The following is a 13,448-nucleotide window of genomic DNA, read 5'->3' as shown; positions in this document are numbered from 1 at the left end:
CCTGTGCTGGCGTCCTTGATCCTGGGGGAATGGGAGTGGCTGAGTAAGTGCAGGTGCAAGGGGTTAAGGAGGGACCAGGGTGGCTATCACTGTTTAGAGAGCAAAGTGGTGGGTTGAAGGTTTTTTCTTTTATTCTTTTCCATTATATGGAATGCATCTGAGTATTGTGGCTCATGGAGGATAGCACTCAGCTGATAACCCTATCTCCATTTCTGAAAGCATCATTGGATAATGGACCAGAATTTTTTTTTTAGTTAATCCAGTGCGGTGGTTCTCAAACTGAGAGGCCAGAACGGTAGCATTAACATCATCTAGGAACTTGTTAGAAATGCAGATTCAGCCAGGCCCAGTGGCACTTGCCTGTAATCCCAACACCCTGGGAGGCTAAGGCATTTGGATCACCTGAGGTCAGGAGTTCATTCGAGACCATCCTGGCCAATAGGGTGAAATCCTGTCTCTACTAAAAATACAAAAATTACCCAGGTGTGGTGGCATGTGCCTGTAATCCCAGCTACTCCGGTGGCTGAGGCAGGAGAATATCTTGAACCCAGGAGGTGGAGGCTGCAGTGAGTCGAGGTCACACCTGGTCTTGAACTCCTGACCTCAGGTAATCCACCCACCTCAGCCTCCCAAAGTGCTGGGATTACAGGCGTGAGCCACTGATCCCAGCTACCTATCACTTTGTTATTCATGTTCAGCTATCATAAGATGTGAGTTCTTTTTGGTTGTTTGTTTTGAGACAAAGTCTTGCTCTGTTGCCCAGACTGGAATGCAGTGGCATGATCCTAGTTCACTGTAACCTCCACCTCCCAGGTTCAAGCAATTCTCCTGCCTCAGCCTCCCTAGTAGCTGGGATTACAGGCACATACCACCATACCTGGCTAATTTTGTATGTTTAGTCGAGATGGGGTTTCATCGTGTTGACCAGGTGGGTCCTGAACTCCTGACCTGAGGTGATCCACCTGCTTCAGCTTCTCAAAGTGCTGGGATTAAAGGCAAGAGCCACCATGCCTGGCCACCTATCACGTTGATTTTCATGTTGTTGAGCTATGGTAAAATGTGAACTCTGGAAGCGTAATGTGTGATTTGCTTTGTGGCCCCACCAGTCCTCTCTCTCCTCCCTGTCTTCCTGCCCATCCTCCCCAAGCCATGAGCAGGCAATATTTCAATGCTATTGCTGAGAGTGGAGGTAACCCTTTCCATAGTTTTCTTTTGTTTCTACCTCATGACTAGAGATTTGCTCTTGAATGTGCTCCACACATCCGTTCTTTCTCACTCCAAAATTGAGGTCATCACCAAACCCCATTAATTTTACCTCCCAGATTCCTCTTGAACCTGTCTTGTCACACCTGTCCATCTTCCCTGCCACTTTTCAGTCCCAAACAACCAGACTCTCTTACCTGAATTCCTGTAGCAGACTCCAAACTGATCTTCCTAATACTATTTTTGCTCTGAAAAAACTCAAAGAAACCAGAGTGATCTTTTAAAATCCTAAATCGGGCCGGGCTCACACCTGTAATCTCAGCATTTTGGGAGGCTGAGGCAGGCAGATCACCTGAGGTTGGGAGTTTGAGACCAGCCTGACCAACACAGAGAAACCCTGTCTCTACTAAAAATACAAAATTAGCTGGGTGTGGTGTTGCATACCTGTAATTCCAGCTACTCAGGAAGCTGAAGCAGGAGAATCGCTTAAACCCGGGAGACGGAGGTTGCAGTGAGCCGAGATCGTGCCATTGCACTCCAGCCTGGGCAACAACAGGGAAACTACATCGCAAATAAATAAATAAGTAAAAATAAAATCCCAAATTGAATCACATTACTTCTCAGCAGCTTTCCATTGCTTTTAGAATGAAGACCCAAATCCCTACCCAGCCCTAAGAGACCCTTGTGGTTTTGTCCCCTCAGCCTCCAGCCTCTTCTGATGTCCCCTTCCCTCTCCCTTGCCTCACTCAGCACTCTTGAGTTCTCTGCTCCTTGGTCATGCCAAGGTTGTGCGCTCTTAATAGCCTTGGTACTAACTATTCCCTCGGCCCAGAATGTTCATCAACCAGACCTTTGCATTGCCTCCTATTTGTCAACCAGATTTCATCCTAAACTCATCCTCAGGAAGACTTTCCTAACTATCCCATCTAAATTAGTCACCCTCCATCACATTATCCTTACACCTCCATCAGAGTCCTTACACCTGTCCGATAATTTATTAATTGATTTGTTTTTGGTAAATCCCACAAAAGGTGAGCCATTTTTCTTGTTTCCATTTTTTCCTTGGCACTTAAAACAGTGCCTGGCACACGGTGGGTGCTCAAGAAATGCTTACTGGATGGATTAATGAGTGCATGCCCACAGGCAAGGATCTTGTTCCACTGGAAAAGTAGCAGAGTGAGACAAAACTGGACAAGGGGGCAAAGGTCACACCAAGGAGGTTCTAAGCTGCCAAACTGGGGAGTTTGGATCTTACTCCCTGGGGAAAAGGGTGCGGCTGGTGGTTTTATAGGAGAGGAGAGGCGTGATCAGCACTCGAGAAGGTCAATTTGGCCGCTGGGTGTAGGTTATATTACAGAGAAAAAAACTGAAGGCTTTGAGACAATCCGTGATGTAAAGGGCTTAGCACAGTGCCTGGCATGTAGTGAGTCTCCAGCGAGCCACTGTTATCAACAAGCACCTGGGAAGGCACCACAACAAAAAAAATCTCTAACCTGTCTTTCACCTCGAAATAATTCTTCCTAGACCCTATCATCACATTACTTCTCCGCCCCTTTTGTCAAACTTCCACTCACAGGTAGATATTCTCAGGGCTATCATGCCTAGGCCCTTTTAAATAGGACTACCTACCCTAGCATGCTTCTTCAACTGGACGCTGAAAGGTCTTTAGGGCTGAGCGTGATGGCTCACACCTGTAATCCCAGCACTTTGGGAGGCCAAAGCCAGAGGATTGCTTGAGCCTAGTAGTTCAAGACCAGCCTGGGCAACATAGGCAGACCCTGTCTCTACAAAAAAATAATTTTAACAAATTAGTCAGGCATGGTGATGTGTGCCTGTAGTCCCAAGGACTTGGAAGGCTGAAGTGGGAGGATTGCGGATTGCCTGACCCTCGGGTGACACTCCAGATTGGGTGACAGAGCTAGACCCTGTCTCTTAAAAAAAAAAAAAAAAGTCCAGGTGCAGTGGCTCACGCCTGTAATCTCAGCACTTTGGGAGGCCAAGGCGGGCTGGTCACCTGAGGTTGGGAGTTCGAGATGCCCGGCCAATATGGTGAAACCGCGCCTCTACTAAAAATACAAAATTAGCAGGCGTGGTGGCACATGCCTGTAATCCCAGCTACTTAGGAGGCTGAGGTAGGAGAATCACTTGAACCTGGGAGGTGGAATGAGCCAAGATCGTACCATTGCACTCCAACGTGGGCAACTAGAGCAAAACTCCATCTCAAAAAAAAAAAAGACTGAATTTCCACATCTGAAGGCCTCTTGTTAGTCTTCCTCTAATTCAACAGCTCTTTACTGTTTGATGCCATTTACATATGTTTATTTATTTATTACTTTTTAGAGATGGGGTCTTGCTCTATTGCTGAGGCTGGAGTACAATGGTGCAATCATGGCCCACTGCAGCCTCAACCTCCCAGACTCAAGCCATCCTCCTGTCTCAGCCTCCTGAGTAGCAGGTAGGACTACAAGTACAAGCTGCCATGCCCAGCCTTTTAAAATTTTTGGTTGAGGTTGGGCACGGTGGCTCATGCTTGTAATCCCAGCACTTTGGGAGGCCAAGACGGGTAGATCACCTGAGGTCAGAAGTTCCAGCCCAGCCTGGCCAACATGGTGAAACCTCATCTCTACTAAAAATACACAAATAAGCGGGAGTGGTGGTGGGCACCTGTAATCCCAGCTACTCAGGAGGCTGAGACAGGAGAATCCCTTGAACCTGGAAGACAGAAGTTGCAGTGAGCCAAGATTGCGCCATTGCACTCCAGCCTGGGTGACAAGAGCGAGGCTCCATTTCAAAAAAAATAATAATTTTGGTAGAGACAGGGTCCCCTTATGGTGCCCAGGCTCCCAGGCTGATCTTGAACTCCTGACCTCAAGCAGTCCTTCCACCTTGGCCTCCCAAAGCGTTGGCATTACAGGTGTGAGCCACTGCACCAGGCCCATATGACTTTTTTTTAAAATTCTTTTTTCCACTGGTGATTGTAAGGTTGTGAGATGATTCTCCTACATTTCTGGCTGCTTCTCTTCCAGTACCTTCCCTGGCTCCCCTGTTTTTCTGTTTTTCTTTGTTTGTTTGTTTGTTTTGAGACAAAGTCTTGCTCTGTTGCCCAGGCTGGAGTGCAGTGGCACAATCTGAGCTCACCAGTTCACTGCAACCTCTGCCTGCCAGGTTCAAGGGATTCTCGTTCCTCAGTCTCCAGCGTAGCTGGGACTACAGGCCCAGCTAATTTTTGGTAGAGATGGGGTTTTTGCCGTGTTGGCCAGGCCAGTCTTGAACTCCTGCCTCAGGTGATCTGCCTGCCTCAGCCTCCCAAAGTGCTGAGTTTCTAGGTGTGAGCCACCACACCCAGCCTGGCTCCTCTTCTTCTTCCACTCAGATATGCCTGCCCCCATTAGCACTCTGGTTGAGGTCATCTTTCTTCTTTCTTTTTAGTTCTGCACATTAAGCTTATAACTTCAACCATCATTTCTCAGTGCATGGGTCTGGCTTAACCTCTCTCCTGAATTTCAGACCTGCAAGTCTAGTTACTTAGAGGAGACTGCCCCAGGATGACCTCCCTGCTGCTTCCCAAACCCAGGCTCTCCAAATTACAGTCAGTATCTTCCCCTGAAGCATTCCCCCTGGCATTTCTCTTTCTGCCTTCAACTCCCCATTCTCCTACATAGCCCTGCCAAAAGCCTCCTGGTCAGCTTGGGTTTCTTTTTTTTTTTTTTTTTTAATATTTTGCTGGTGCCTAGTCAGGTAGTCACGTCCTCTACACTTTCTCTTCTTTAAAAAAAATTATAAAAGCACCACGTGCTTGCTGTGAAATTTTCCAAAATATACAGAAGTGCTCAAAGCAGAAAAGCTGAGTAGCTGGGATTATAGGCGCATGCCACCACACTTGGCTAATTTTTTTTTTTTTTTTTTTTGAGACAGAGTTTCGCTCTTGTTACCCAGGCTGGAGTGCAATGGCGCGATCTCGGCTCACCACAACCTCCGCCTCCTGGGTTCAGGCAATTCTCCTGCCTTAGCCTCCTGAGTAGCTGGGATTATAGGCACGCGCCACCATGCCCAGCTGATTTTTTGTATGTTTAGTAGAGATGGGGTTTCACCGTGTTGACCAGGATGGTCTCGATCTCTTGACCTTGTGATCCACCCGCCTCGGCCTCCCAAAGTGTTGGGATTACAGGCGTGAGTCACCGCGCCCGGCTACACTTGGCTAATTTTTATATTTTTAGTAGAGACAGTGTTTCACCATGTTGGCCAGGCTCATCTCGAACTCCTGACCTCAGGTTATCTCCCCGTTTTCCTCAGAGTCAAAGCCCAAGCCGTGATGATCCCTGGCAAGGTCCCTGTCACTTTGCTGTGGTATCCATCATTCCCATCTCCCATCGTCATCTCCTGGCTTCACTCCAGCTTCCAGAGTCTCTGTGATGTTCCCTGATCCCCTGCAGCACACTCTGTCCCCAGAGCCTTTACAACTGCTGTTCCCACTGTTGGAAATCTCTCCCCAGGAGTCCCCAGGACTCATCCCTCACTTCTATCACATTCACAGAGAAGGCTTCCCCGATTACCTTATCCACCACCACCACCGCAACCCTGTTCATGCTAGTGCGCCTTACACCCACACCTGCTTTTCCTTTCCTTTCTTTTCCATTCCTTTCTTTTCCTTTCCTTTCCTTTCTCCTTTCCTTTCCTTTTTTTTCTTGAGACAGAGTCTTGCTGTGTTCCCCAGGCTGGAGTGCAGTTGTGCAATCTTGGCTCACGCAACCTCCGCCTCTCAAGTTCAAGCAGTACTCCCACCTCAGCCTCCTGAGGAGCTAGGATTAAAGGCAGGTGCCACCATTTTTGTACTTTTAGTAAAAATGGGGTTTCACCATATTGGCCAGGCTGATCTCGAACTCCTAATCTCAAGCGATCCACTCACCTCGGCCTCCCAAGGTGCTAAGATTTCAGGGGTGAGCTACCGCACCTGGCTGCACCTACTTTAGAATTTATTCTTCACAGCGCTTTCCACCTGATGTGCTGTCTGTATTACTGGTTTGTTTGTGGATTGCCTGTCTCTCTCCCCCTCATTAGAGTGAGGGATCCATTCAGATAGCAGAAACTTTGTTTTGTTCACTGCTGTTTCCCCAAAGACTAGAACCCTGATGGGAATATGATAAGCAGGCAGTAGTTCTTAATGGAATGAATTAAGGTAAGAATGAATGAATGTGTCATCTGAGTCTAGATTACAGAGGAAAAAAAAAAAAAAAAAGAATGAATGAATGGCCAGGTGCAGTGGCTTATGCCTATAGTCCCAGCACTTGGGGAGGCTGAGGCGGGCAGATTGCTTGAAGTCAGGAGTTCAAGAACAGCCTGGCCAACATGGTGAAACTCCATCTCTACTAAAAATACAAAAATTAGCCAGGCATGGTGGCACACCTGTAATCCCAGCTACATGGGAGGCTGAGGCAGGAGAATCGATTGAACCCAGGAGGCAGAGGTTGGAGTGAGTCAAGATCATGCCACTGCACTCCAGCATGGATGAAAGAGCGAGACTCTGTCTCAAAAATAAATAAAAATAATTTTAAAAAAGAATGCATGAAAGACAAGAAGGCCTAGATAGAAGGAATAAGTGATAGTAATCAATAGTACACAAGGGAAATCATAATGAATGAGAATTGATTTGTAAATTTTGAGATAGCTAGAAGACAAGGATTGTCGTGTGCTCAATAAAAAAGATAAATATTTGAGGTGATGAGTATCTCAGTTACCCTGATATGATCATTACATACTGTCTACATCAGGGGTCCCCACACTCCCTGGCCATGAATCAGTACCAGTCTGTGGCCGGTTAGGAACTGGACAGGCAGCACAGCAGGCGAGCAGCGGGCAGGCATGTGAGGCTTCATCTGTGTTTACAGCCGCTCCTTATTGTTTGCATCACCACTTAAGCTCCACCTCTAGATCAGTTGCGTGTTACAGCCTCATAGAAGTGCAAACCCTACTGTAAAGAGCACATGTGAGGGATCTCAGCTGCATGCTTCTTCTTCTTCTTCTTTTTGAGATGCAGTCTCACTCTTTGCCAGGCTGGAGTACAGTGGCGCATGCTTGGCTCACTGCCACCTCTGCTTTTCGGGTTCAAGCCATTCTCCTGTCTCAGTCTCCTGAGTAGCTGGGATTACAGACACATACCACCACACATGGCTAATTTTTGAATTTTTTTAGTACAGACAGGGTTTCACCATGTTGGCCAGGCTGGTATCAGACTCCTGACCTCGTGATCCACTCACTTTGGCCTCCCAAAGTGCTGGGATTACAGGTATGAGCCACCATGCCCTGCAGCTGCATGCTTCTTATAAAAGTCTAATGCCTGATGATCTATCACAGTCTCCCTTGCCCCCAGAGGGAACATCTAGTTTCGGCAAAACTAGCTGAGGCTCTCACTGATTCTACATTATGGTGAGTTGTGTAAGTATTTCATCATATTTTACAATGTAATAACAATAGAAGCAGGCCAGGCACAATGGCTCATGCCTATCATCCCAGCACTTTGGGAGGGTGAGGCAGGCAGATAACCTGAGGTCAGGGGTTTGAGACCAGCCTGGCCAACATGGTGAAATGCCATCTCTACTAAAAATACAAAATATCAGCCAGGTATGGTGGCAGGCACCTGTAATCCCAGCTACTTGGGAGGCTGAGGCAGGAGAATTGCTTGAACCCAGCAGACAGAGGTTGCAGTGAGCCAAGATCATGCCATTCCACTCCAGCCTGGGTGACAAGAGCAAAGCTCCATCTCAATTAATAATAATAATAATGATAGAAGTAAAGTGCACAATAACTGTAATGTGCTTGAATCATCCTGAAAGCATCCCCCTGCCCCCAGGTCCATGGAAAATTTGTCTTCTACAAAACCGATCCCTGGTGCCAAAGAGGTTGGGGACCACTGCTCTACATGTCTCAAAATATCACCAATGCCCCTCAAAAGAGGTACAACTATTACATATCAATAAAAACTAAAAGAAATCAATTAAAATTTAAAGTAAAAATAAGTAGGACTGCAAAGTTACCACTGGATCATGGAATAGGGAAATGAATGGTGTCCTCATTAAAGGTGGTCTCAGTGGAGAAAGGAAACAGAAGTTGGATTCAAATGGATACAGAGAGCGAGTAGGAGACAGAGTAGCTTGGGAAGCACAGGTTAACTCCTCCAGGAAGCATGCTGGGACGGGGAGAAGTGAGGCTGGTAAGGATGCAGGGAATGCTGGCTTGGGAGTGAGTGCCTTTGAAGCTGAGCATGTGCCCAGGGGACAGACATGGGGGGCGACACCTCACCCTGTGGGGCAGATGTGCCCCAACCTGCTCCTGCCTGGGCTCCCCAGTTTCCCCTTGTAGATGCAGACTCAGGACACTGTCCCTTTTGTGGCCACAGGGCATGAATCTCTCAGGGACGGGAAGCAGTAGCTGAGCCTTGCCTGGGCTGTGTACAGAAAGGCAGCTGTGGACTTGCTGGATGACCCCCTGGTAGCTTTGGACGCCCACATCAGCCAGCATGTCTTCAACCAGTTCATTGGGCCTGGTGGGCTACTCCAGGGAAGAGTAAGTTTAGGAACATGTGTCAGAGGGCACAGGGCAAAGGCAGTGGATGCCTCAGTATCCAGTCCTAACCCAAGTTTCTCTCACTGCCCCCTTCCACCTGAGTCCATTCTTTCTCTTTGTATTGGTCAGCTTTTGCTGTGATGATGCTACATAAAAAACAACCCCTCAGATTCCATCAGCTTACAACAGCAGCTGTTTCTTGCTTATGCGTCTGTGGTTTAACTACTGCTACAGCTCTGCCTTGGATGATTGGCCTGGGTCAGATGGACTCCTTGTCTTCTTGAGACAGGCTGAAGGAGTCCCCTCTGTTTTTCTGTTTGGAAATGCTATTTTCAAGAAAGATGACAGGAGCACAAGAAGGAGAGCTCTCCCCACTCTGAGTCCAGGGACAATACTCCCACCCCTACCCCCTGCTCCAGGAGGCTGGCCAAGCACATGAGTATAACTTTTCTTGTCTTACTTTCTTTCCCCTTCCCTTCATTCCTCTTTCCCTTCCCCTCCCTCCCTCTTTCTCTCTCTCCCTCTCTCCTCCCTCCCTCCCTTCCTTCCTTTCTTCTTTTTGATAGAGTCTTGCTCCATCACCTAGGATGGAATGCAATGGTGCAATTTCAGCTCACCGCAAACTCCGCCTCCCAGTCTCAAGTGATTCTCATGCCTCAGTTTCCCAAGTAGCTGTGACTACAGGTGTGTGCCACCATGCCAAGCTCATTTTAGTATTTTTAGTAGAGACAGGGCTTAGCCATGGTGACCTGGCTGGTCTTGAACTCCTGGCCATAAGTGACCCACATGCCTTGGCCTCCCAAAGTGCTGGGATTACAGGCACGAGCCATGGAATGTGGCCACATGTGTGTTAACTTCTGACCCTTCCCTGCACAGACACAGATTCTCATGAGCCACACACTCCACATCCTGTCCCAGGCTGATTGGATCGTGGTGCTGGCAGATGGGGCCATTGTAGAGATGGGTTCCAACCAGGAGCTTCTGCCCAAGAAGGGGGCCCTCATGAGTCTCCTGGATCAAGTCAGACAGCTAGAAGATAGGGGAGAAGGAGGTACTAGGTGGGCTCTGCTGATTCTCTGTGCCTGGCTCTTGCCACCCTTGGGGAAAAAGGCTCAAAGTGTCCTACTGGCAAGAGTGGATTGCTCTGGTCACACCTTCCCTGCAGGCTTATGCCTAGAAGCAGAAAGCTCTCCAATAGGTCACCTCTCTCCAAGAAGAGTCAATAACACCATCTACGAGCCAGGGGCTAAGTGCTTCTGTAAAAAATACACTATTTCATTTGATTCTCACCGTATCCTCAGAGGCATGTGAAGTTACTGCTGTCACTTTACAGATGAGCAAACAGAGTTAAATCACTTGCCAAGGTCACCAGATTAGAACTGAGTGTGTGCATCTCCAGAGTCTATGCTTGCAGTTGCTATGGAGACAGCACAAGAAGGTTTTGGTGCCTAGAAAGCTACAACATGCCAGCTAGAGTTTCTGATAATCCAAAGAACACAAAGTGCACTGGATACATGACAAACTTCTGGAAGTAAAGTTGCCAAGCCAAGCTTACCCACAATGACTGAAAAGTAGCAACTCATAGCACATCACATATATTAGCTCACTGAATCAACTTAATGCCCCTGTGAGGCTGATACCAGAATCATTTCCATTTCGCAGGTGAGAAAACTGGGGCCCAAAAGGTAAGGAACTAGTCCCAGGTTACATGGCTTATAAGTGGCAGCACTGGGACTTGCACCCAAGCAACTTGATTCCAGAGAATGTGTTTTTTAATCACTAGGCTTTCTACTATCCCTGCATGACAAAGCAAGGGCTCACACCCATGTCTCCCTCAATCTCAGATGTTGTCTCTTCTGAGAACATATGCTTAGCATTGGCCCACCCTGGCTAAAAATACTAAGTGTTGATTCACAATGTCTCAGTCCTGAAGCTTGAAGGTAGAACTTGCCTGTTTGTATTGGTCAGCTTTTGCTGCAATGATGCTGTGTAACGAATAGCCCCCCAGCTCTCAGCAGCTTACACTAACTGTTATTTCTTGCTTACAGGCCTGTGGTTAAACTTCTACAGCTCTGCCTTCAGTTATTGGCCACATCTGGGGGATAGTGTTGGGAAGGTATTCTTTCTGGGAGAGATGGTAGCTGAGGTTTGGTGGGAGACAGAAAAGTGCATTCCAGACAGAAGGAACTGCTTGAGCAAGGCTGCCGGGAGAAACATACATAACTTTATAAAGTGTTCACTGCTGTTTTTCCAATCTCAAGTTCACAGCAGGTGCTCAATTATATTCACTGATTAAAAAAATGAATGAGTGAATGAATGCCTGAATGATGTTCCTGGAAGAACTCCGAGTGGGGTGTTGAGGTTCCTGGAGAGGTGGCAGGAGCCAGAACAGGGAAAATGGATGGTCAGAGCAGTTAAGGCCACATGGCCAGTGGGTGTCAAAGTGAGGATCTGGGCCATGTTATGTGACAGGACTCTCTTGATCTTTTATCAGATTGTGAAAACAATCTGATAAAAAGAGATGACAAGGTAAAAATTTAAAGTGATATACAGAAAGAAATCAGCATGAGGCAGTTCAGTTAGGCAGGCCTAAGCCTTAGATTTTTGGATATGGACTGATTCAAGAGAAATATGAAACTACCCTTTGGCCCCAAATTCCTCAAACATATTGTTGAGAGTAATTGATTTTCACTCATTTCCCTTTAATATGGCTCCTAGTTCTTGTACTTTACTATAAATATATTTCCTGAGCCCATCAGTGATTTCCTTCTTGCCAAATTTAGAGGGCTTTTTTTTCAGTCTACCTGTTGCCCAATCTTTCCATTATATTTTAGATGGATTATCTTATATTTCTCTCATTTTACTTTTAGTAAATAATTTTGATTATTTGTGATAATCCAGGCTAACGTGTTAGTAGAATTTTTCCTGGCTTTTAAGTACATTTTTATATGTTGTATATGTATTCTGAACAAAGTCAATTGAAGACAGACACAGGAATCATTATTACATTAATACTCAGATGTCAGTGGCTTCTGTTCCACATGCTTGCAGAGGACATTGGCCACTTCTGCAATGTTCCTCAAGTATTTCTAGGGATCCCTGGAGGTGTATCTTGTTTACTTATAAACAAGTCTTATCTTAAAGGTACTGTTACTGCTCTGTCAAATACCTACCTCCACCAGACATCATAGACACTGCTGAACACCAGCACTAGCTCTCTAGAGTCCTTTAATTGTAAAGGCAAGGTTGATCTTTCAAAGTAAAAAGGTGGGGAAAAGATATACCAGCAAAGTTAAAAGAATGTCATGTTAGTTATATTTATATCAGGTAACATTGACAACCAAAAAGCATGACTGAAGATAGATTATTACGTAATAATTAAAAATTTCATTTCACCAGCATTTAAACCTTGCTTCCTTCTATCACATTTCCATTCTAAGATGTACATTTTTTTCACATTTTAATATGTCTGAAGTCAGATGGCATCTTATTGTCAGGTAAGCAGCAAAAGTACTATGATCATCATTGCTTGAACATTGACATCAAAACTTATAGAATGGGTGTTAGAAGCATGGAAGAAAATTCTAGAGAAAATAGTGGTGCACTCTTAATAAAGGCTGAACAACAGTTGATGATACAGGAAACAGTACTGTATGAAGAAGGGTGGACATGGAGACTCTTAGTCAAAAAATGACTCAAGTAAGTCAAACTGAATTCAAGGAAGGTTGAGGAATAATTTAGCCAATTCACTTTTCCCTAGTTTGATTGAGGAATAATTTACATGCAATAAAATTTACCTATTTTAAGTGCAACGTTTAGTAAGCTTTGGAATTTACACACAGTCATGTATCCATGACCATGATCAAGATATAGATCATTGCCAGAAGTTCCTCATGGCCCTTTGCAGTGAGTGCCTTCCTCCAATTCCCAGTTCCAGGCAACCATCTATCTAGTTTCAGTCACTATGGTTTTACCTTTTCCAGAATTTAGTGTTAGCGAAATAATACAGTATATAGTCTTTTGTGTTTGTCACAATCTTCCATTTGTTTGGGTAATTACCTAGGTTGCTGTGTTGTAAGCATGTCTAACTTTATGAGGCAGTGTCAAATTACTTTCTGTATTGTGTGATATATGGATCAAGATTAGCTTTTTAAATATATGGTTTTACAATTATCCCAGCAGTATTTGTAAAAAAAACTATCCTTTCTCCATTTCATTATATTAAAATTTTTGGGTCTATTTACATCTGGACTGTCTCTGATTTATATGTCTGCATTTTTTTTATCAGCAGTACACCATCTTAATTACTGTACTATTGAAATTAGGTATTGTGAATTCTTCAACATTGCTATTATTATTCTTTCTCGAAGTTCTTTTGACTAGTCTTAATCTATTGTTTTTCCATCTAATTTTGGAATCAGCTGATAAATTTCTACAAAAATTTTGCTCAGATATTGATTTGGAGAGGACCGACATCTTAACAATATTGAGTCCACCAATCCATGAACACAGTATATCTTTCTGTTTATTTAGTTATCTGTGATATTTTCTGATAATGTTTTGCAGTTTTCAGCATACAGATTTTGTACATGTTTTGATAGATTTATACTTAAGCATTTCGTATTTTGGTGCTATTTTAAATAGTGCTTCATGTTAAAATTTGATTTCCAATTGTTCATACTAAT

The sequence above is a fragment of the Sapajus apella genome, unplaced genomic scaffold (assembly GCF_009761245.1).
Source record: "Sapajus apella isolate SASKATOON/1434 unplaced genomic scaffold, GSC_monkey_1.0 scaffold80, whole genome shotgun sequence".
Taxonomy (NCBI): Eukaryota; Metazoa; Chordata; class Mammalia; order Primates; family Cebidae; genus Sapajus; species Sapajus apella.
Note: the sequence above shows the minus strand (reverse complement) of the source record.